We start from the raw sequence: 22287 nt of genomic DNA, 5'->3' as shown, positions 1-22287 counted from the left end.
TAAATAGGCTTGGTTCATTTCCCTGGGACCTCCCCAAACACACTGATATTTTCACAAAAGTGAAATGAAGGCAGTGATGACAAAGAAGACATTATAACTGCTGCCTGAGTCGCAAGTTAGTGTAATATTTATTTGTTAGTGCTTCTGAAATGGTTCTGTAAAGAAGGAAAATTCCTAATAAGTCGTCTATCTTCCTGGTGGGGTAGGATCACCACCTACTATTTATTAAGGTTCAGTTAACATATTTTAAGTTTCTCGGTTATAAGGGAAAAATAATTCCATGTAATCTAAAGGCAGTACTTTGAGGAAAGTGTTGCTGCTGGAAAGCCTTATTCTGTAATTAAAGGTATTTGCCCAGAAGCTTATCATCTAAGGAGACAGTCAAGGAATATGCACTTATAATGTAACCTACATTTTAGTATTTAATTATTCAGGTATCAGAGTGTTATCAAACTCATTGTGCCAGATATTGGGCTAGATTCTGGGAATGGTAAAGAGTTTGCTATGTAACTGGGGTGATGAATGTGAATGATTCGTCAGAGTGAAGGAAGTGCTGAGAGAAGGGCTTACAGAGCCGTAGAGGAGCATGAAGAGTGATGACTGGGGAGAAGGTTGGGGAATCAGAGAAGGCTTCATGGAGGAGTTGGTATTTGTGAGACACACAATGCCATATGGAGTCACGTCTATGGTATAGCAGGTGCTTTAATGAATAGGCAATTTGGGGGATTTTCTTAAAAAAAAATTAATTTTAGCACAACAGGAGAGAGTTTTTGAAATATTCTCCTTAAGACAACCTGAAATGAGGAGATCAAGCCATTTTAATGGCTTTTAAAAAATTTATTTGCTCATCCCTAAGGTAAAATTGGCTGTGTTGTGCTAGATGACTTGGGAATGATCTTTAGGAAAGCCAGGGCCTGCTGGAGCAAAGGTGGGAAGAAAAGCAGAGTTCATCAGAGATGTTTCCTAATGAACTCACCTTCTTTACCCTTCCTTTCTTGGCCCCTTCTCTTCTTCCCCTTGACCATCGTGATATATATCTGGGATGTCCCCATTCTTCTTCTGTACCCTTGCTGGGTGGGAAAGAGATTGACCAACTCATTTCAATTTAGCTTTTAGAACTTAATGGTTTGTCTCTTCTGTAGGAACTCTGGATGTTAAAGAAAATTCTATAAAGAAAACTATGCATGACCAAAAAGAATGATTAAATTTCTGATATACAGACACTTGGATAGTAGAGATACAGTTGATTCTTGAATAACATGGGGATAAGCGGTGGCAAACCCACACAGTGGAAATCCAAGTAGAACTTTTGACTCTCCAAAAATGTAACTACATTTGTCCCTCAGTATCTGTGGTGAATTGGTTCCAAGACTCTCCTGCAGATACCAAAATCTGCAGATGTTCAAGTCTTTTACATAAAATGGCATAGAATAATGTATACAATTGGTCTTCAGCATCTGCAGATTCTCAACTGTGGATTTGAAAATACTGTTTTTTATTTGCGATTGGTTGACTCTGTGGATGCAAAACCCAGGGATATGGAGGGTCCACTATATTTAGTTTTATAAATCTACATATAAGTGGACCCACACAGTTCAAACCCATGTTGTTCAAAGGTCAGCTGTATATATATTAACCAAATGTCCTTCCAAAGCGTGCAAATAAATGCCATAGTGGCAACCACCTCCTTTGCCTGGGTGTTAGACTAACTCTGATTACAACCCCCCCCCCCCCCGCACACACAAATATTCCCCCAAAGGAATTTTAGGAGATTTAGTTGAGCTTTAAAGACAGAGCTTGTATAACTGTACAATCCTAGTCATGGTATCATTTATACTTTAAAAACTTGTGAATGAATTCTGTTACTTGAAACATATATATATATATATATATATGTGTGTGTGTGTGTGTGTGTGTGCAGGTTCTACATTTTTCTTCTCAGTGTAGACTGCAGTGATGAGGGTAAAGGAAAAGGGAATGAAAGAAAAAAAAGTTTTATATATACATATATACACATATGTAATATATGTATGCATGGGTGTTACATACCACTCAACATGTTATTGTTCTAAAAGGTGCTAATTGCTTTGCCGAGAACCCTAGAGAAAGTCTGGAAAATTTTAATTCAATTCATTATTATCTTCTCTTTGTGTCTGGCACTGTTGCTTTCCACCCGCAGAGTGTGTGAAAGTTTTCAGCTTCTGAATTGTTTGTTTTTCGCCATTTAACCAGTTGAACTCTTATGAACCCAGAGCAAATTGACTCTGGGATAATTTCCTGTCAGTACCTAATGCTGATACTTTTTCCAGAGAAAGCATGTGATTAATTGTATTGACAGGATTTTGATGGTTTTCAGTTTCCCTACTATGCAAGTTTCCATAGCTTTATCCTTATAAAAATTCCTGTTATTTCTGTTTATTATCTTGTATTATATGCAACCTATTACACCATATAAGACAATTCTTATTCATCTTAAATTCCCCACTGATTATTCTGGAGAATTATTACTACTATATTGATCAATATTGAGTCCTGCTACGAAGTACATTCCTTTTTCCCCCTTCCACATGTTTATTTTCTCTTCTTTAATTTCACCAAAACTCTAGACAACTCCCACTATAGCTAATGAAAAATTCTTGCTTTATTTAAAATTGTATTTGTTATTACTTTTATATCAGTTGCTATGATTTCTTATGAATGTCTAGTGGAAGAAACAATGTAAAAAATTTAATATCTCTGCAACTCATAAAATTTTTAAATCTAATTTTTTATTTGACACAAAATTCAAAAACAACCCAAACTTTCCTAATGCAACTTCTTGGAAACATTTCCAAATTCATTCCAAATATTCTTTTGGAGCTATGGGTCCCATTTCATTCCACATATTTGTTAATTTTTCTTTTTTCCCCCAAGTTTTGGGAAAGTTAGAGTTCAAACAAGTACCATATGATCACTGAAACACATACTCATCAGGCTGGATAGGACCTTCATGGTTATTTTAATGTATCTACTCATTGCATTTAAAAATCTCCTTTACATACAACCTCTCCAAGAGCTAATCTGGTTTATTCTTGAATTCCTCCTAAGAAAAGAAAATTACATTTTATATTTGAGTAACTATTCAGAAATTTTCTCCTCCCAGGACTTTTCTCCCCTTGGTCTTAGTTCTGGAGTTAACTTAGAGTTATAAAATAACTGCGGAGTTATTTTGATCAAGATGGGTAGTAACTCAATCACATGTAAACCTCTCAGTATTTTATGTCAGCAATTACTGTATAAGTCCCCAAAGTCTTCTTTTCTCCCCTCACAGGTCTATCCTTCCCCATTTTCTTGGCTGTTGCTTGCATTAGATGACTGACTGCCTACTGCTCTCAGACATGCTCTGGTTTGTAGCCTTCCTGGAGAGTAGTTGGACACAGGCTCCAGGTATGTTCAAATAGAACTATCATCCTTCCTCGCTCTAAAATGATAAACTTTCATAAATATATATCAAGATTGCCTATTAGTAATTTTGGACATCATACTTCATTGTTGATTCACATCAGGCTTACTGCTGACTTAAACTGTAAGTCCTGTTCTCATCTTTTTGTGCTGAGCCCTGTATCTTTTACTACCCAGAATGCAAACTGTTTTTTGGACTCAGTGCAGGATTTTAAATTTATCTCCTTTAAAACTTATTTTATTTTATTCATTGTGACTTGGAAAGATGTTTTTAGTTTTTATTGGATCCTAAATCTTTCATAATCATTTGTGACTTTAGAATCATTTAAAGCTTTCTGCAAATTTAGCGTACCTGCCTTCCATATTTTTATATGAATTATTGATAAAATTATTTGGTATGAGAGAATCAAGACAGCCTCTTTCTAGGTTGCCACTGGCCCAAGGATAAATACCCATTGCATGTATTTCTTCAAAAATTACAAATGCAACTAACTAAATAATCCTCTCACCCCCCTCCTTTTCATATTATCAGCTAATCTAGTTAGAGAGACTTTACAAAGTGCAGACATCACATGTTCTGTAGTCACTCATTTTCTTGCTCTGCCAGGGTAGGAAAAATAGGTTAATCTCATGTGACCCAATAATGAACCCATGTTAACTCCTAGTAGAAAATGTTAACTGCCTGTGTCCTCACAATATTTTCCTATTCTGGAGTCCTGCTGGTACTGATGTATAGTTCACTGTCTTTTGGTATATGCTATGTTTATCTCCTCCTCTGGTTTGGAACTAAGGCATTTGATGGGTCTGTAATCCTCTAGCTCCTCTACTAGTCTTCCCATTTCCTCACTGGCACACCTCACGTTTGCATTTCTCTTAGCCACAGGAGATGAGATTCCTTCTGACAGAACTGTATGTTCTTGTTGAGAGAATAAGATATTCTATTAAAATTTATTCATATTTAGGTTTCAATTCCCTCTTGCTAGTGTTTGTAGTGCAATTTTTATTCTGGAGAAAATTCTCAACAAAAAAGATGGAGATCAAATAAGAAGTTTGGGCTTTCACTGTCTCTCCCTTATCTATCAACCCTTAATTGTGGGCTTCTGAAGGAGGCCTATAGCTCTTCAAAAATTTTCTGTTAGGAGAATATTTTCAAATCATATATCTGATAAAAGACACATTCAGAACATAAAAGAACACCGAAAAGGCAATAATAAGAGAACAAACAACCCAATAAAAATGGGCAAAAGGTCTGAATAGTCACTTCACCAAAGAAATATATGGATGGCAAAAAAGTATATGAAATGATGCTCAACATCATTAGTCATAAGGGAAATACAAATTAAAACCACATTATATATCACTGCACATTTATTAGAAATGCTTAAAGAAAAAAACTGGTCATACCAAGTGTGGGCAAGGATGTAGAGAAATTTGAATTCTAGTACATTCTTGTGGAAATTCCAAGTGGTTCAGCCACTTGGGAAAATAGTTTGACAATTTCTTATGAAGTTAAATGTGTACTTAGCATACAAACCTAGCATTCTCATTACCTAAGTACTTACTTTAGAGACATGAAAACTTACATCCACACAAATACCTGTACAGGATGTTTATAGTGTTTTTTAAAATTGTCACTAAATGAAAACAACCTAAATGTCTCTCAACTGTGGTCTAACCACACAATGGAATACTACACAGCAATAAAAAAGAACAAATTATTGATACATGTAAATACATGGATGAATCTCAGATGTATTGTGCTAGTGAAAAAAACCAGGCTCAAAAGGCTGACTACTATGTAATTCCATGTAGATGAAATTCTTTCAAAGGCAAAGTCATAAGGAGAGAACATTTGACCCAGTGGTCCTACTTCTTGGAATATATCCTAAGAAACCCAAGACATCAATCAGAAAGAACATATGCACCCCTATGATCATAGAAGTGCAATTTATAATAGCTAAGATCTGGAAACAGCCCAAGTGCCCATCAGTAGATGAGTAGATAAAAATCTATGGTATATTTACACCATGGAATACTATGCAGCTGTAAAATGGAAGGATCTCTTACCCTTTGAGACAGCATGGAGGGACCTGGAGAGTATTATGCTAAGCAAAATAAACCAGTCAGAGAAAGACAAGTATCACATGATCTCACTCATGTGTAGAATTTAATGGACAAAATAAACTGATGAACAAAATAGATCCAGAGACATAGAAGCATCAGACAGACTGATGGATCTCAGAGGGAAGGTGGGAGTAGGGGTGGGTGGGGAGAAATTCACTAAAGAATTTATGTGCATAACCCAGTGACACAGACAAGAGTGTGGTGAAGGCCTTGGGGGGGGGGGGGCAGGTGCAGAGTGGAGGGTGTCAATAGGGGGGAAAAAGGGACATCTGTAATACTTTCAACAATAAGATACATTTTAAAAAAGAAAAAGAGAGAACAGATAGGTGGTTGCCAGTGACTGGCAGAGGAGGGAGGGATTGACTACAAAGGCATGGGAGAGCTATTTTGGATGATGGAGCTATTCTGTAACTTGGTTGTGGTGGTAGTTACACATGATCATGTGTGTCAAATCACAGAACTGCCCACTACAAAGGGTAAATTTTCTAGATGCAAATTAAAACTTAATTTAAAAATGTAGGTGTATAACTTCTTTGTTCTTATTACCCAAATACATTTTATTTTTGAAAAACAACACCGTTTTCATTTTCCTAACATATGGCAAGCTTTAGCCAAAAATATTACTAATAATAGCTGAATGAAACTTCCAGACTGACCATTCTGAGTTCTCTTTCCAAGCTCTTCCCTCAAGGACTTCTCTCTTCAGAGAGTTTTCCAGTGTGGATCTGATTGTAGCCCTCAGAATTATAGTCCCCTCTTAAGAATGCCTCGCTTTGACCAGTGTGGCTCAGTGGTTGGAGTGTTGGTCCAAGCACCGAAGGGTCTCGGGTTCTATTCCTGGTCATGTGCATGTACCTGGGTTGTAGGTTCAATCCCCTGCCCTGGTTGGGGTATGTGCAGGGGGAGGAGGGAAACCAGTTGATGTCTCTCCCTCTCTCCCCAACTCCTTCCTTTCCACTCTCTCTAAAAATCAATGGAGAGAATATCCTTGGGTGAGAATTAAAAAAAAAAAAGTCTCAGAATCTTTACTGTTTTTCTCATAGGTTAATACAGCTAAACCCAATAGCCAGAACCTGTCTGTGATTTTTTTTCCTCCAAATGCTCTTGAACCCTAGCCCTAGTTTAGCATTTGGGAAGGGCTCAGCAATGATGAAATACACACAAATTAAATAAATCTGGTATGATCGCATTTTCTTGGTGCTTTATGGAATGGCGAAGTCTCAAAAACCACCAGTCGAGGTCAGATTTTCCTTGTTTGTCGATGAATATGGAATGTGGGGTGGAACCATAGAATCGCAGAATGTTCAAGCTGGAAGATTTTTTGGGCTCAGCTAGTCTAATGCTTTATTTTACAGAATCAAAAGCTTCATTGCCTGTTAGCCACTATCTAGTAACTTCAGGCACTCTCTGATCTTACATTCCTTGGGTTCAATCCAGACCCAGGTCTGAGATACACTGTGCTCCTAGAGAAACACATTCCACTTGGATAAAGCAAAACAAAAGCCCAGCCACCTATTCTACCAGCAGACAGGAGTATAAACATGCAGTTCTGAGGGTGCATCAGCCATCAGCTATGCTGTGGTTCATTAAAATGAGGCTCATTTAAGTAGCTCTTGAGTTTTCCCCTAAGGTCATGCATTTGGGTTCCAGCAAAGTATCTCTTGGTCCAGGAAACAAGACTCTCGATTTATTTGGTTTTATGTATTTATTTATTGAAATTTAACTGCAGTTCAGGTGGGATATCCTGGATGTAGGGAAGTCTGATGTCTTTGAAACACCTACCCTCAAGTCTACTTTACCTTGTTTGCCCATAGACATTTTCTGTGAAGGGAGTTCAAGGCTCTCTCAAAAAAAGAAAACTTGCAGTTAGGTTTTCTGCTGCTCTTGGCTTCTCAAGAATAAAGTTTGTGGTGAAACTTCAGAACCACCAAGGTTTGGAGTTCTCACTACTGAGTGTAAGTGGGTAATATTTGAGAAGGTGTAGCCTCAACTGGAGGGAAAAGAAGCTACACAGCTCAATTGTTTATTTTCCTTCCTCTTGCTTAGCCAAATGCAGGAGGCTAGTCCTGTTTAGGCTGCCTTTCCTCTCTCTTGGGGACCAGCTAAGTCACCATCCCTGGGGCACGAATTTCTGCTTGAATTGAACTGACTGATGCTTTAGTGTATGGGACCTCTGGCTGCTGAGAAAACATGCATTTCAGTTTTCTTCTTGTGATTGATTTCAAGTTTTATAGCTTTATGGCCAGAGAAGATACTCAATATGATTTCAATTTTCTTAAATTTATTAAGACTTATTTTGTATCCTAACATGTATCACTCTAAAATCTTGCTATAGTTGTCTCCAGGATATGTGGAAGAATTTTGTAGTTGAAGTGATTTAGGTTCACTGTTTTCACTGTTTTCTTTCTTTTTCTTCTTCTTTGAGAGTGTGGATAACTTCTTGTTTGACTAGAAAAAGCTCACCTGAGAGCACATATGAGGGCCTGGGCAGGGCTTGCGGGAGAGCACGCACATTTCTCTGGTGTGCTCCTGTCAGCTGTTTGGGAATCCGCTGGCTGCCACCACTGCCCCTCCGTTATTCTTCCGAGCTCCCTGTGGAATTCTTTCTTAACACCCTTCTCTAATCCCTCCTCCTCTGCTCTGGCTGGCCAGGTCCTGTGGAACATGAATGTCCTGGAGCAGCCCTTGTGCCTGACAATCTCTTTCCCCCAGGTCCTGTCAAGACCCCATCTCACTCCCCACAATCATGTTCCTTACACATGGTCTCATTTTCTCAGTTCTTTCAAGGAGACGGTTTAATCTGATAGGTAAATGTGAGGCACAGAATGTTTGTAGATTTTAACAGCAGCTATTTGTTAAATAGCAGTGAATCTGCTATTGCTCTCTGACCTAAAGGAGAGTTTCTCAGGGCAAAGTGGGGAGTTCCAGGGAGGGTGTCCCCCATGGTGGGAGGCTCCCTTGCTCAGTCCAGCTTTGCGCCTACCCATAGCCTTGTACCAGAGCAGTGAAAATTAGACTGCTCTTGGGCTGTGCGTGGCTCTTTGTGCTCGTTCAGGCCTCTGATGTCTGCAGGGACATTCCATTATCCTGGACCCCATAGGACATCAGCAGTTCTGGGGCTCTCCTGGTTAATGTTGCATATGACAAGCCTCCCAAAACACAGAATGTGACAAACTCCCATTAAGAGAAACGCTTTTGCAATGTCTATCCAATTCCCAAAGTCACTTAGACTACACATTGATTTAGCCTTAGGAAAATAAAAGAACAGGAAGTTGTCTATTAAACACTAAAATTAAGAAATTAAAAGGTAGCTGTTTATTAGCATGTTCACCCCCCTTCCCACCTCCCATGAAGAGAGGAGCAGCATTTCTAGTGTAGCTGTACTTGCTTGGATGCGAAGATCTCCATCTAATGAAAATCCCAGACTCCGGGCTGAGCTGGAGGGAACATCTTGAGTGGCTCAGACCCAGGCCTTCGAGGCAGGGGACGGACACTGTGGTACTTAGTTTGTGGTGCAGTATCTGGAAAAAGCATTGGTTACATATTTGTAACCCTTAGCTAATGAGTCCCAGTCGGCAGAGGCTGAGCTGAACACCACACAGGCAGCAGACCATCAGCTCGCTACTCATAGAGGTAAAGATGTCAGTGAAATGAGGCCTTGTCTTTTCATGGAAACTGGCAGCTAATTTCCCCCCTAATTAGTTACAATACCATTAACACAAAACAAAGGATTTTATTATTTTCTTAAACAAAATGGTGCCAGAATCCTAGAATTTATTTTCTAAGTGTGTCATCAACATACATACATATATATATATATATATATATATATATATATATATATACATATATATATATATATATACACATACATACAACAAGCTTAAAGGTTAGACTGCTCAGAAGTTTCCTAGTGGAGCCCGTCTGTTCTCCATGCTCTTGGGGTTTCCTGAAAGAAAGTGTGATGACAGAGGATGTGCTCCGTCTCCCCCAGGCCCTAGCCCTCTGTTATTATAACAATTATTTGGTATTTTGTAGTTTGCAAAGAGCTTGGATTTGTAGAATCTTAAGTGGAGTTCCTTGCTAGGATTAGTGGAAATAAAAAGAGACCCATAGGGTAAAATTTCAGAATATTACTGCTCAGAAGGGCTTTGGGAGTCTTTCAGTCTAGCAGTTCCTAAATTGTGTCCAGGAGAATATTAGTCCTGAGAAATAAGATTTGAAAATAGGGTTCCAAGATAAAATAAATTTAGGAAACATGGAGCTCTGTTTATCTTCCTGGTGATTCACAGTACGTATCAACAAATTAAAGTCCCCGAGGAATCCTAAAATGAAAAAAGAATTAACTTTGTTTTAATGCAGAGTTGCTCACATTTCTTTAAAGAATAGTTTATTGATTTTTAAAAATATATTTTTATTGATTTCAGAGAGAGGAAGAGAGAGAGAGAAACATCAATGATGAGAGAGAGTCACTGATTGGTTGCCTCCTGCACGTCCCCTACTGGGGATCGAGCCGGCAACCCGGGCACGTGCCCTGACCGGGAATTGAACTGGCAACTCTTCAGTGCACAGGATAATGCCCAACCAACTGAGCCACACCAGCCAGGGCTAGAATATCCCACTTTTGTTTGATTATGCATATCTCAATCTCTTGCCTTTAAAAAAAATAATTTATAGAAACCAAAACCTTAAAGTTACACAGTTAGTTGGTGGCAAACTCCCATCTCGTGATTCACAGGCTCCAGATCATTATAGAACTTGGTAAGGTTTGTGACTTACTCCTGTCATGACTCACAACTGAGGACTTGTGGAGTTGTGACGGGGCCATGCGTCTGTGGTCTGCACCCTCTGACATTCTGATTTGCTAAGTCATTCTCCTGAATCTAATGATGCTTGGTGATTCCCCAGACTGAGGAGAAGGCAACAGCCCCCTATGCATTGTGCTCATTGAAAGAACTGCTGAAGGTTGCAGTGTGTCTGAGCTCCTGCATCTGAGAGGGGTTTGGTCCTGCTGCCCACTGGTGAATGCAGGAAAAGACCACCTGGCTGCAGTCAAGGCCAGTCCAAGGCAAGTCAGTGAAGAGGTGACATGGGCCTTCAGAAAAGCTCTGTGTTTTTTCATTTTATTTTTTAATCCCTTTACATACCCAGTGACTTTTAATAAAAATTCTTCTCTGGCAGCTTTTGTTCACACTAAAATGTAAATGATTGCTAACTACAATGAAAATGTTACATATTCCATAGGGATTTACATTTTAACTTAAACCCTGTGATAAAGAAATAAAACACTGAGAGTTTATCTTGAGGCAAGTAAGCAGGTGAAGGAGACTTTTTAAGAGGGTACATGGAATCTTAAAACTATATCAGATAAATAAATATATTTTCTATGTTTGAATAAGGATAGCCTGTACTCTAAAAATACACATTTCTAGCCCTACCCAATATAATACACAGGCCTTGACATTTTATTTTAAGGTTTCTGATAAAGCACCTCTCTTCACAGGATGAGTTAGCCTTGGTGAGTCCTTAGAGAGCAATGTGACTTGATTCTTTACACATGACCCCTGCCTTTTACTACTCAGAGAGATGAGGATGCTGCTCAGTGCTGCACACTCAGTCATTTCCTAGTAATGAGTAAGCCGTCATGTACCAAGCCTGGGGTGAAGACCCAGGGACATGGGGAGGCCTAAGTCATGGTTTTGTCCTTAAGGAGCTTTACCTTCAAGAGGGGACATTAATGCATTCATGTAAACAGATAATGATAACTTGATATTTCTGTAGTGGAGACTTGTACCAGGAATGGTGGAGTGGATCTTCATGACAAGGTATTTTCAGCTTCTTTGAAGAGTCAGTTCTATCTGATAGCACTTCTATTAGAACTCCAATGTTGTGCTGTTCTTCAGGTTCTTAATCTCGGTCAAAGTCATGGGTGGGGCTTAAAGCATAGATCAGTTGTCTGCACGATGTGGTGTGTACGGTGAAAAAGCATCCTCTCCATGCATCATAAATAGCACAAGATCTTAAGGTGACGTGTATATCTATGTTGGTATAAAGTCTTTTGTTATTGGACAAAGATAATACTCTAACTTAGGAAAAACTATGCCTTTGAAAATTATTAAGACTTACTTAGATAGCCAGCAACTTCCGAGTAACATGCAGTGGGAAAGAAAGGCCTTTACTTTTTTTTTTTATTCAAAAGAATAGCATTTAGTAATGTCATTAGGCCCTGGCATCTTTGTTTAAGCTAATTCATGCAACTAAGGTACTGACATATTAGTGGAGAACATCATGAAAAATTGACATGGGGAATCATCTAAGCTTTCTTCCTCAGGCTCTGTGGGATATCTCATTCATGCAAAAGTCTGTGTAGGGGATGCAAGTGGTGACCAGTGCCCCAGGAGGTATGCAATGTGGGGACAGTACCCTGTCTATGAGGGTCTTGGTTTACTCTGTGTTCTTCTTTCTATACATCTGCCACCTTGTAAACATAGCATAAGGTTAAACAATAGCATACCATTATAATTGTTTTTTTAACTTGTCAATTGTTTTTTTAATCCATCTCCCCTCATGTTTGGGAAAAAGGGGAATTTAGCCTTTAATTTGAAAACAACAAATGGGCAAGGAAAACCAAGCTTACTACAAACAAGGATGTTCCTCTGTTACATGTATCAATACAAAACTGTCTTCAGTTATTCTTTCTAATATCTTCATTTAATAATGATTGTGACACGAATACTTTTACATCAAAACATCCAAAAGAAATTAAGAAGTTCATTTTTTCCCCATAGATTCTCTGCGGTCTCTGCAGTGCCATACCTTCTGTCATTGCATTTGCAGTGAGTGGTCTCGTCAGCGCTGAGATATCTCCCAAGCATTAGGCTGGAAGTTCCCCACCTGCCAGCGTTTGTTCTCTGTTCCCACAACCCACCATGTTTTCTGGAATAATAAATGTGCTCCTTAGTAGCCCTTGCAGGCATGGATGCTGAAACACCAATCATTTTGCTTCTATAGGATGTTGATTCGATAACGCAACCTGTGATAGAGCTCAAGGGAGGGCCTTCCACCCACAACCCACAATCCTGCTATTCACTGGCCATAGCCAAGAGGTCCAGATTACAGAGATTCTGACAAGTTAATACTGGGGTAGCCACTTCTTTCCCCACATGGTCCACCTCAGGATTTACCTCTGGTGTAGAGTTAGTTGATTGAGAGACATTTGTAGACCACAACAAAGTAGGGAAATAGGTGCCATTGCCTTGGAGGTCCTGGGCACAGCCCCAGGAGTATGTGCCCACATGGACTTGGGCTGAAGATCCTGGACTGATGTTGACATTTTAGCACATGAGAGACTCTCAGCCCAGTGCAATAGGATTTTCTTTGATTCTTTCCCAGTGTTTATCCAATTGTAAACTCTACTCTTATTTGAATAATTGTTATACTTGTTATTAGTAAGCCAGAATGAGAAGTTCCTGAATAATCCATTTGGTATCAATAAAAAAAATCACTGTTGAAATGTATAATTGTTATTTTGGGAAAAATATGAAGAATAAAATTATTCTATTTCTGACAACCCTAGTTCATCTTTTCTCCCATTTTGAGCTTATAATTCTGGCTTTAAATCCCAGAACAGTGCTTCCTGCCAAAATATACAGTCTCTATTTATGCCTGAATAGCTTAGAATAGTTTCTTCAGTATAAAGGAGAATTCCCTTGTTCCATCCAAAGGATTATAGGACCTCAGTGTGTATCTTGCTGCTGAGCTCAAGTTCCTTAAAAGCCAGTTTTGGTTGACTGTGATTTATCTGAGGTTTCTCACTGCATCCAACTCCACCCTTATTTCATACATATTCTCAGAAGTGAATGTTTTAGGAGAATGCACATGCCATGAACGCTCTTTGGATGGGCTTGTCTCATAGCCCCGGGCATCATGAAATCCTCAAAGAAGACTGCTTTTGAGTTGCATGAGTAAGTGTTATTGAATTAGGTTCTGATTTCTTGATGAAGAACCTCATCTGTATTATATTTGCCATGAGCAATGCAACTGATACCATTTGGACACATCCAAAGACTATAGGCTGTATAATATTGGCTTTTAGGTAAGTCAGGATTGAAGTATCACATTTCCCCTCTGAAGTACCTGACCCCAAGCTGTTGGCACAGAACTTCATTAATCAATTAGAGACAGAGGAGATGGCCAGGGGACTGCAGTCACTTGTGGACCATTGTGGGCAACCTGAAGCCAAAGCCAAAATGTAGCCATTTTATCTTTGTTCCCAATTTTTCATTTGAGTTTATAGAAATTCACATCTAGTGGCCCCAAGCCACATACACATATCTCAGCTAGTCTTCATGTTTAGCCTAATGGCTGCTGCTTGGGTCAAAGGTTTGAATTGGGTCAAATATACAGAGATGGAAGGAGACTTGACTTAGGGTGGTGAACACAGCGCAATACACAGATGATGTATCAGAATTGTATGCTTGAAACTTATGTAACGTATGTCACCCCAATAAATTTAATAATTAAAAAAAATAAGTTTCTAGGCTTGGCTGTGTGGCTGGCTCGTGCAGCTGGTGCACCCAGTCCTGGACTCTGTGCCCCGCCCTCTGCAGCCCTACCTGTGTCTCATCCGGCTGGACAAGCCCATTGGAACCCGGCTGCTGTATCTGCCATGTACCTGGAGCATTGGATTGGCAGCTGAACTGGGTTGTTTTCCAGATTGGTACATGTTTTCCCTATTTGGCACTGGAGCTGTTCTGACACGTGGAGCCGGCTGTACTATTAATGACATGTGGGACCCGGACTGTGATAAAAAGGTTGCAAGAATAGCAAATTGCCCAATAGCTGCTAGAGACATTTCAACTTTTCAGTCCTTCTTTTTTGTCGGGGGACAGCTGACCCTGGCACTGTTCTGTGTCTGAATTACTACGGCACAGCTCTTGGAACAGCATCCCTACTTCTTGTCATCACTTACCCGCTAATGAAAAGAATTATGCACTGGCCTCAATTAGCCTTAGGATTCACTTTTAATTGGATAGCATTAGTTGGATGGTCTGCTGTCACGGGCTCCTGTGACCCATCTGTTTGCCTGCCTCTTTATTTTTCTGGAATTACGTGGACTCTAATGTATGATACTATCTATTTCCATCAGGACAAGAGAGATGATGCGCTAATTGGTTTTAAGTCCATGGCACTGAAGTTTTGCGAAAATAACAAGCGGTGGCTCAGTGGTCAGACCGCACCCTACTCCACTGCTCTGGCTGCTGTCAGAGCCCATCCTACTCACCAGGTTTACGCTCTAGACAGCCACAGACCTGAGGATTGTTGCGGTAAATTTGCCTCTAACTGAATAGTAGGACTAATAGTTTTTTTAAGGGATTGTCCTTGGAAACTTGTGGGGTGGAAAAAGGAGACAGATGAAACAAAGAAAAATATAGATAGTAGAATAGAAAATTAGCAAATGAACTTTATCTAGGAATTTTTATTTTTATTTCTTTATTTCTTTATTTATTTCTTAATATATCTTTATTGATTTCAGAAGGAGGAAAGGAGAGGGAGAGAGAGATAGAAACATCAATGATGAGAGAGTCATTGATCGAGCCCACAACCCGGGCATGTGCCCTGACCGGGAATCGAACCCCGATCGCCTGGATCCTAGGTCGACGCTCAACCGCCGAGCCACGCCCGGCCAGGCTCTAGGAATTATTAAATCAAACTTTTACAAAACACTCTCAGGTCTTGTCACTACATAATTAGATTTGAATAAGAGTCTTACAGTATGTTAAAGAATTAAGAATTAGAAGATGAAAACAGAGCATATTTGCCTGGATTTTAGTTCAAGCATTTAACAGCAAAATTCTCCCTCTTTCATGGATACCTGGAACTCTTCAGGATTTGAGATGACCTTGAGTATTTAAGTTGATGCCTTCTGTTTATTATAATTCTTATCTCTACTTATGGAAACTGTATGAGTTTTGGCGCTTTAGAGGAAACTGCATCTAGATAAATGCCTGTGGGAAAAATGGGCTCTCTTTCCAGGGAAAATAAAGGCTGCCATGGGGAGGGGGGGAGGCAGGGAAAGAAATTTCTGCTCCTACATGTATGTCTAGATATGGTATATTCTGCTGCATGGGGGCGGGGGGCGTGTGCTATGTTTATTAAGTATTTTGTGCCAGGCAGTGCGCCATGTGCTGGGAATACAGGGGTGGCTGGGTGCCTCTGTCAGCCAAGTGCCATTAACTCTAATGGGAGAGGAAACAGAGGCAAAACATTTCAATGAAATTTGATTAATGCTATGCACAGGGTGTGGCAGACACTGTTTGCTGCCCCTGTAACCATGACCTCCTTATAGTTGATAGACCTCTGATTTTGTTCAGATTGGCAGGGTGTCCAGCTAATCTCTCACCGCCCTAGGCTCCCTTCATGCCAGGTGTGGCCGTGTGACAGAGATCTGATGAGTGGGACACGCACAGAGGTCTGATGGCTGCTGTCCTGAGAAATGGGGATGATCACAGGGACACTGCCTTTTTCTTACTTTGAAACATGAACATAATGCCCAGTGATGTAGCAGCCATTTTAAAAATTAAATTTTATATATTTAAGGTGTACAACATGATGTTTAGATATGCATTACATAGTGAAGTGATTACTATGGTCAAGCTAATTAGCATATTCATCTCCTCACATAGTTACTGTTTTTTGTTTTTTTTGTGGTCAGAGTGCCTGAAATCTCTCTTAGAGAATTTCCAGCATACAACACAATATTATTAACTAGAGTCATCATGCTGTACATTAGATCTCTAGATTTGTTCATCTTTTATAACTGCAACTTTGTACCCTTTGACCAATATCACAGCCTCTTCCCTGCCCCTGGTAACCACTGTCCTACTCTCTGCTTCTATGTAGATTCCACATAAAAGGGAGATTATGCATATTTTTCTTTCTGTGTCTGGTTTACTTCGCTTAGCTTAATGTCCTCCAGGTCTAGTATCTATATTGTTACAAAGGGCAGGATTTCTTTCTTTTTAAGATTGAATAATAATGTTTCTCTCTCTCTCTATGTATCTATATATATATATAGATATAGATATATAGATATATCACAAATTTTTTATTAATTTATCCATTGACAGCAGCCATTAGCTGATGTGACCGTGAAAGAGACAAGCATGCAGGGAAAAGTAAGAGCATGTTAGAGATGGTAGCCCTGATGCCAGCTGCTATTTAAATCCAAAGTCTCTTTATGTGAGAAAAATACATGTGTATTTGTTTTGAGGTTCTGTAAGGCAGGTTTCCTGCTACTTGCAACCAAAGACATTCCTAAACAAGACAGCTCCTATGGATGTGAAGAAAAGAGACATTTCTTGCGGAATACTAAGTAGCTGAGAGGAAGCACTATTGCGTGGGAAAAGTGGTTGGACAAATGCCTCTTAATTTTTAACGAGGACATTCTCACCCATCACCTATATACACTTCAGCACACCGCTCAGGTTGCAATGAAGAGGGACAGAAAACTTGGATGGGCCTGGCTTCTGGGAAATTCCAGTCTAATTTAAGACATGATCCTTTAGAGTCTTCCATGAACTAAAGACAGTCTGCAAGCAAGGGGCAAACTAGTCAGGATGTCATGTGAGTGACTCCATGTGTTCAGGAACCTCGGCTGGGAACTCACAGTTTCCTCTGACTTAGATCACACCAGAGCCATCCACAGCCCACATTTCAGGTTGAACCCTTGCCACGTTTTCCAGAAGCACGGCCTTAGAAACCCTGACTGGGGCCAGCTTCACAGATATGCAGCTGCCAAGACTAACAGACTGGTAGACAGTCTTTTTGTGCCCTCGCAACTCTCAAAGAGATACCTGCTTTTTCCAGTAATTCACTTCTCTCTCTCTGCCTTGCCCTTTTCTTTCTCAGGCACAAGTTGAGAGTCTCACAGATGGCTTTGGGGAAAATAACTGCTTGTTCTCAAACAAGCTGTTGGGAGACACATTCTTGCTCCCTCCCTTCCTCTCTCAGAGTTCTTGGCCTGCCTTGGCCCTGTCTCCGGGAGATCAGGACGCTGCTGCTTCACTCTGCAAGTCCCCATACCTTTCAGCAGTCCCGCTGGCAGCCTGCGCTGCTGGCGTTTACATTTTTCTTCTAAGCAGCTTGGCAAATTGGAGCCTTTGCCTCTCTGTTCTAAAGCCTGGCTTTTAATTTCTGGGCTGAAGGGAACATTCAGTATCGTGCCCACGAACCCACAGGCCTCAGACAGCTCTTCCACCCTTTCTCCCATGCTTACCTGTAACCTCCAAGGCGTGGCTCAGGATGGAAAACAAACCACGGAGTGAGCTGGTTTGAACTGGGGCCCCATTTATGGGGAGGTGAGGCAGGACAAGTTGGGTGTCCATGAGCATGACTTGGCTTTGAGGGCTGGGGGAGAAGCCTTAGGGGACCCACGGAAATGCTATGTCTGTGATGTAAAATGAGGACAAGCACAGTTTGTGTTCCTTCATTTAGTTTCAGTGGATTGGAGGCAGGTGAGGAGTCCAGTGATTTTAAAGCAGTCTCTTAGACAAAGCTAATCGACGTGTCAAAAATGAAAATAACCATTGGGACAAAAGGCAAGGGACATCTGACATTCATGAGACTGGGCATGTGTTAAAACATGGTCTTGTCTTTGGGTTTTCATTCCATTGAAATAAGTGGAAACTGCCCTTCAGTAAGATTTATTTCTGCTTCTGCCCCAAATTTGCTTTATATATCCTTCTGAGGTTTGGTTTCTTCACTGGTAACTTGGGGATAAATATATGTGTTCTTCTAAGGGTTAGTTTGAAGCTCATATCAACTGATGTCTGAAAGAACTTTGTAATCTCACAAGTTCATTTTTCCCTCTCTCTCTCCTCCTCTCCTTCCCTTCTCTCCCTCTCTCTTTTCCTCCCTTTTTTCTTGCTTCATTTTCCCTTCCCTTTTTCACTAAACTCTCTTCCCAGGAACCAAATAAGAACAGTCTCTCATAAAACAAAAGGCAGAAAGGCAAAGCTCAGAGGGACATAAGTCAGTACCTCTTCCCAAGCATGACTAGCTCTCGGAGCAGAGAGGAGCCAGAGCTGCTTAGAACTGTTAGCCTGTGATGCATTTTGGTCACTTTTGTCTTTACAGACTTTTAGGGAACCAGCTCTCTGCTTTCAGAATCCATGTGGTATACACACTCTGTGTCTTTCCCTCCTCCCTCTCTTTCCTTTGGATGGAAGGCGAGAATTGAGATAACTGAACAACACAGAATAGGCAGGTGCCTCCTTTTGGAAAACTGAGGCTACATATAACTAGAACTAGATTTTAGGGTTTCAGAGAAAAGGGTACACAGTTCTAATATTCACCAATATCCACTTCCAGATCCACAGGGACTGTGATACCATGTCCTTTGAAATCAGGCATTGCATAGAGGAGACTAGAGGTGGCCAGTGAAATGTGAGCAGAAGTGACGTGTATAACTTAAGAATCCCAGTGACTGCTGTGGGACTCTCCTGCTTTCTCTCACTGCCATGCTGACCAAGGGGCCATTGTTTTAGATGCAGCTAGGGGGGAGCAGAGACTCTGCAAGGCTGGACTGCAGAGTCACCACAGGAGGGACAGCTGCCCTAGAGTGTCCTGCACTGTAGAGGATTTTGTGTAAACAAGAAGCCAAACTTTGTGGGATGGGGTGGGGCAGCATAGCAGCTTACCAGCCTATGCTGAGCAGTACAGGGCATATGGAGAGCAAACGTATGCTCTTCTTTTGGTGGCTTTCCTTACACGCTGCCCACTTGTAAGCAGCCAAACCGCTGCAGAGTGTCCCACTTCTCTTGTGTTTTTCCTCTATCCCAAGCCCAGAGTAGCAGCTGTGTGGAGGGTTGCAGCTGTTGGAAATGACGGGGGAAACGTCTACTCTTCCCTTCGGAATTAGTCTTGTCACATAAATGGTTTACATGCTGGTGGTCTCCACAGATGCCAAGCATGTGTTCTCAGGTGCTTCCCCTGTTCCACTTGCGGCCCCATCCCAACACATAGACAGGAGCCACGGACCCCCCACAGAGCCAGGAGAGTTGTAACACTTCAGGGGGCCCCAGGTCCTCTTCGGAAACTAGCAGACCTGATGTGCGCCACCCACACACCCAGCTGTTGCAGAACTGATGCAGCCGCAAGCAAAGAGGATCTGCAGAGCTATTTCCTGGCAAGGGATGATGAATGTGGTTTGGTCTTTTTTCTTTCTCCCAGAGTATGAAAATAGTATATCTCAAATGACTTAGAAAAGGATACTGTGCCTGAAAGGTAGTTTGTTTTCCTGTGGGTTTGCTTATATCTTCACTCTGCGTTTTCCTCAAATATATTCGATTCCTGAGGTTTTTAGAATTTGTATCACAATCTCAATATGGACATTATTTTGGCTTAAAGTGAGTGTAATCACAGTTTAATGTAATTTTCCATAGCATTTATTTAAAAACTAATATCCATATTTAAATATATATAAAATTTAAATATTAAAATTTATAAACTGATTAAAAGATGTTAGGATTAAAAATATGTTCAAACCTAAAAATGGAGCTTTTAAGGTATATTACCAAAGCATACCTTCCCAGGAAAGTTCTAGCCTTTTATAAATTTTCTTTTTGTCTTTAGCTATACAATAGGGTTATTGATTAGGTGGTGTTGGAGTAAGCCAATATATCTAAGCCATCAGCTGTTAAGAAGTATTGCTGCTCATTAAATTAGTTAAAAACGTAGATAGAACTTGCTGACGTTATCTTAAATTTTGTATTCATATTAATCCAAGAGTTGAACAAAATTTTGTCAGTTCTGTTTTATTTGAACTTATTCCATTTAATACATTTTAAAAGTGTTTTTCCCCTTCCACTAACTAAATTGCATTTAATTATGGTACAAATTCTAGCTCCACATTTCTGACCTGAGATGGGGGTGGGAAATCTCACTGGAAATCAAAAGATAATGATCATTCTGAACTTGAATATAATTAATTACACTTTCTATTAGGTGTGATGACCCAGTATGGATTGGTAATAAGCACAATCACTGTGGTAGGGTTTGGATGAATCTTATGTATGTTGAATTCGGAGACATAAATGCACATCTCTGTGGCCAGTCCTCGTTTACTCAAATTTCATCTTTTGAAATTCAATCCTGACTCATTAAGGTAAATTTCAGATGAAAATTGTAATACAGATATTAAGTTAAAACACAGATTTGGGCTAAGTTCTACCTTTTGCTGTGCTCAGACAGCCTTCATGGCTTTGATAAGAAGACTTGCCAGCACATGTGTGGACAAGATTTGGCCTCAGGTAGCTGGATGAGTGGTAGTCATGTACAGAACTGAAAGTTCCTTAGTCCATTAATGAATTCTCACATTATTCACTGCAGGTATCTTTCTGCCTGGGGTTTCCAGTTGAGACTAATAAAGCCCAAAGGGACTCTGAAATCTGTGAAACAAAGTACTCTACTCTTTAGGCTGGATAAAAATCAAGGTGCATAATTGAGTATGTCTCAACTTCTGTCTATCATAAAGAGTTTGCCAAGGTTAGTACCTGTCTGAAGTCTACAGGAAGAATTGTCTAGCTTGACTCAACAGGAAGAACTGGTCTTGAAACTGTGACCTTTGGAGGCAGTTGAGACTAGGGGAGGAGAGGAAAATCAGAGTTTTCTCATTAATACAGCATTCCTATCCCTCATCTTAAATATCCTTACACAGATGGCTATCCATAAAATTCTGTACTTTCTATCTCTGTGACTATTTTGTAACTACCAATTTGTGCTTCTTAATCCCTTTAACTTTTTCACTCACCCTCACCCAATGCCCCTCACCCCCCACTCTGGCAATTATCATTCTGATCTATATCTATGAATCTGTTTTTATTTTTTGTTCATTTACTTTGCTCTTTAGATTCCAGATGTAAGTGAAATTATATGGTATTTGTCTTTCTCTGCCTAACTTACTGCACATAGCACAATACCCTCTAGGTCCATCTATGCTGTCAAATATATGGAACATTACACAAATTTGCCTGTTGTGTTTGTGCAGAGGCCATGCTTATCTTCTCTGTATTGTTCTAATTTCAGTATACATGCTGCCAAAGGTAGCACATTAAGGAAAAGTCTTAATTAAGATCAGTGCACACCAAAATTTCATAGATTCAAAAGGACTCCATTGACTTATTCAATTGGGTGGTACCACTGAATTGGAATAATATTTAAAGTCAGCATATCAGTTAAGAAAGACTAAGTTATGCTTGGTAACAAACAGCTCCAAAATTTTGGAGGTTTAAAACATTTGTTTGAATTACCTGTCCATTGTAGGTTGGTTTCTATGGGGTAGGGCTGGGGAGATCTGTTCATTGTCTCATGCCAGGAAACAGGATAGGAGAGACTATATGTCCATCTGGCCAGATTGTCAAGATAAGAAAAAAGGAGGGGTGGCAAAAGGAATAAGGCAGCTTATACACTGATTTTGTAGCTTTCTCTTGGAAGTGACACATGTCACATCTGTTCACATTTCATTGGCCAAAGTATTTAAATGGCCACACCTAACTTCAAGGGCAAGGAAGTCTATCCCTAATTATTTCTCAGAAGGAGAATTAACAATATTTGGTGAACAACATTAATTATCTCCACACTGGACTTTTTACTCATGCTAATCCGCCTAAACCCAGTAAATGCTGAAGTGTATTTAATGAGGAGTTCTTCCATCAAGCCCTT

The 22287-nt window shown here is 40.1% G+C and overlaps 1 pseudogene across 1 annotated transcript; it reads left to right on the top strand.

Annotated features, from left to right (window-relative positions):
* The first annotated feature begins 586 nt into the window (after positions 1–586).
* Positions 587–15019, top strand: LOC308557491 (4-hydroxybenzoate polyprenyltransferase, mitochondrial pseudogene; annotated as a pseudogene). Its single transcript has 2 exons — positions 587–688; positions 14133–15019. The product of its transcript is annotated as a 4-hydroxybenzoate polyprenyltransferase, mitochondrial pseudogene (transcript).
* The last annotated feature ends 7268 nt before the right edge of the window (positions 15020–22287 follow it).

Source organism: Miniopterus schreibersii, assembly GCF_964146895.1.
Source record: "Miniopterus schreibersii genome assembly, chromosome: 5".
Classification (NCBI taxonomy): domain Eukaryota; kingdom Metazoa; phylum Chordata; class Mammalia; order Chiroptera; family Miniopteridae; genus Miniopterus; species Miniopterus schreibersii.
Note: the sequence above shows the minus strand (reverse complement) of the source record. Positions and strands in the feature narration are given on the sequence as shown.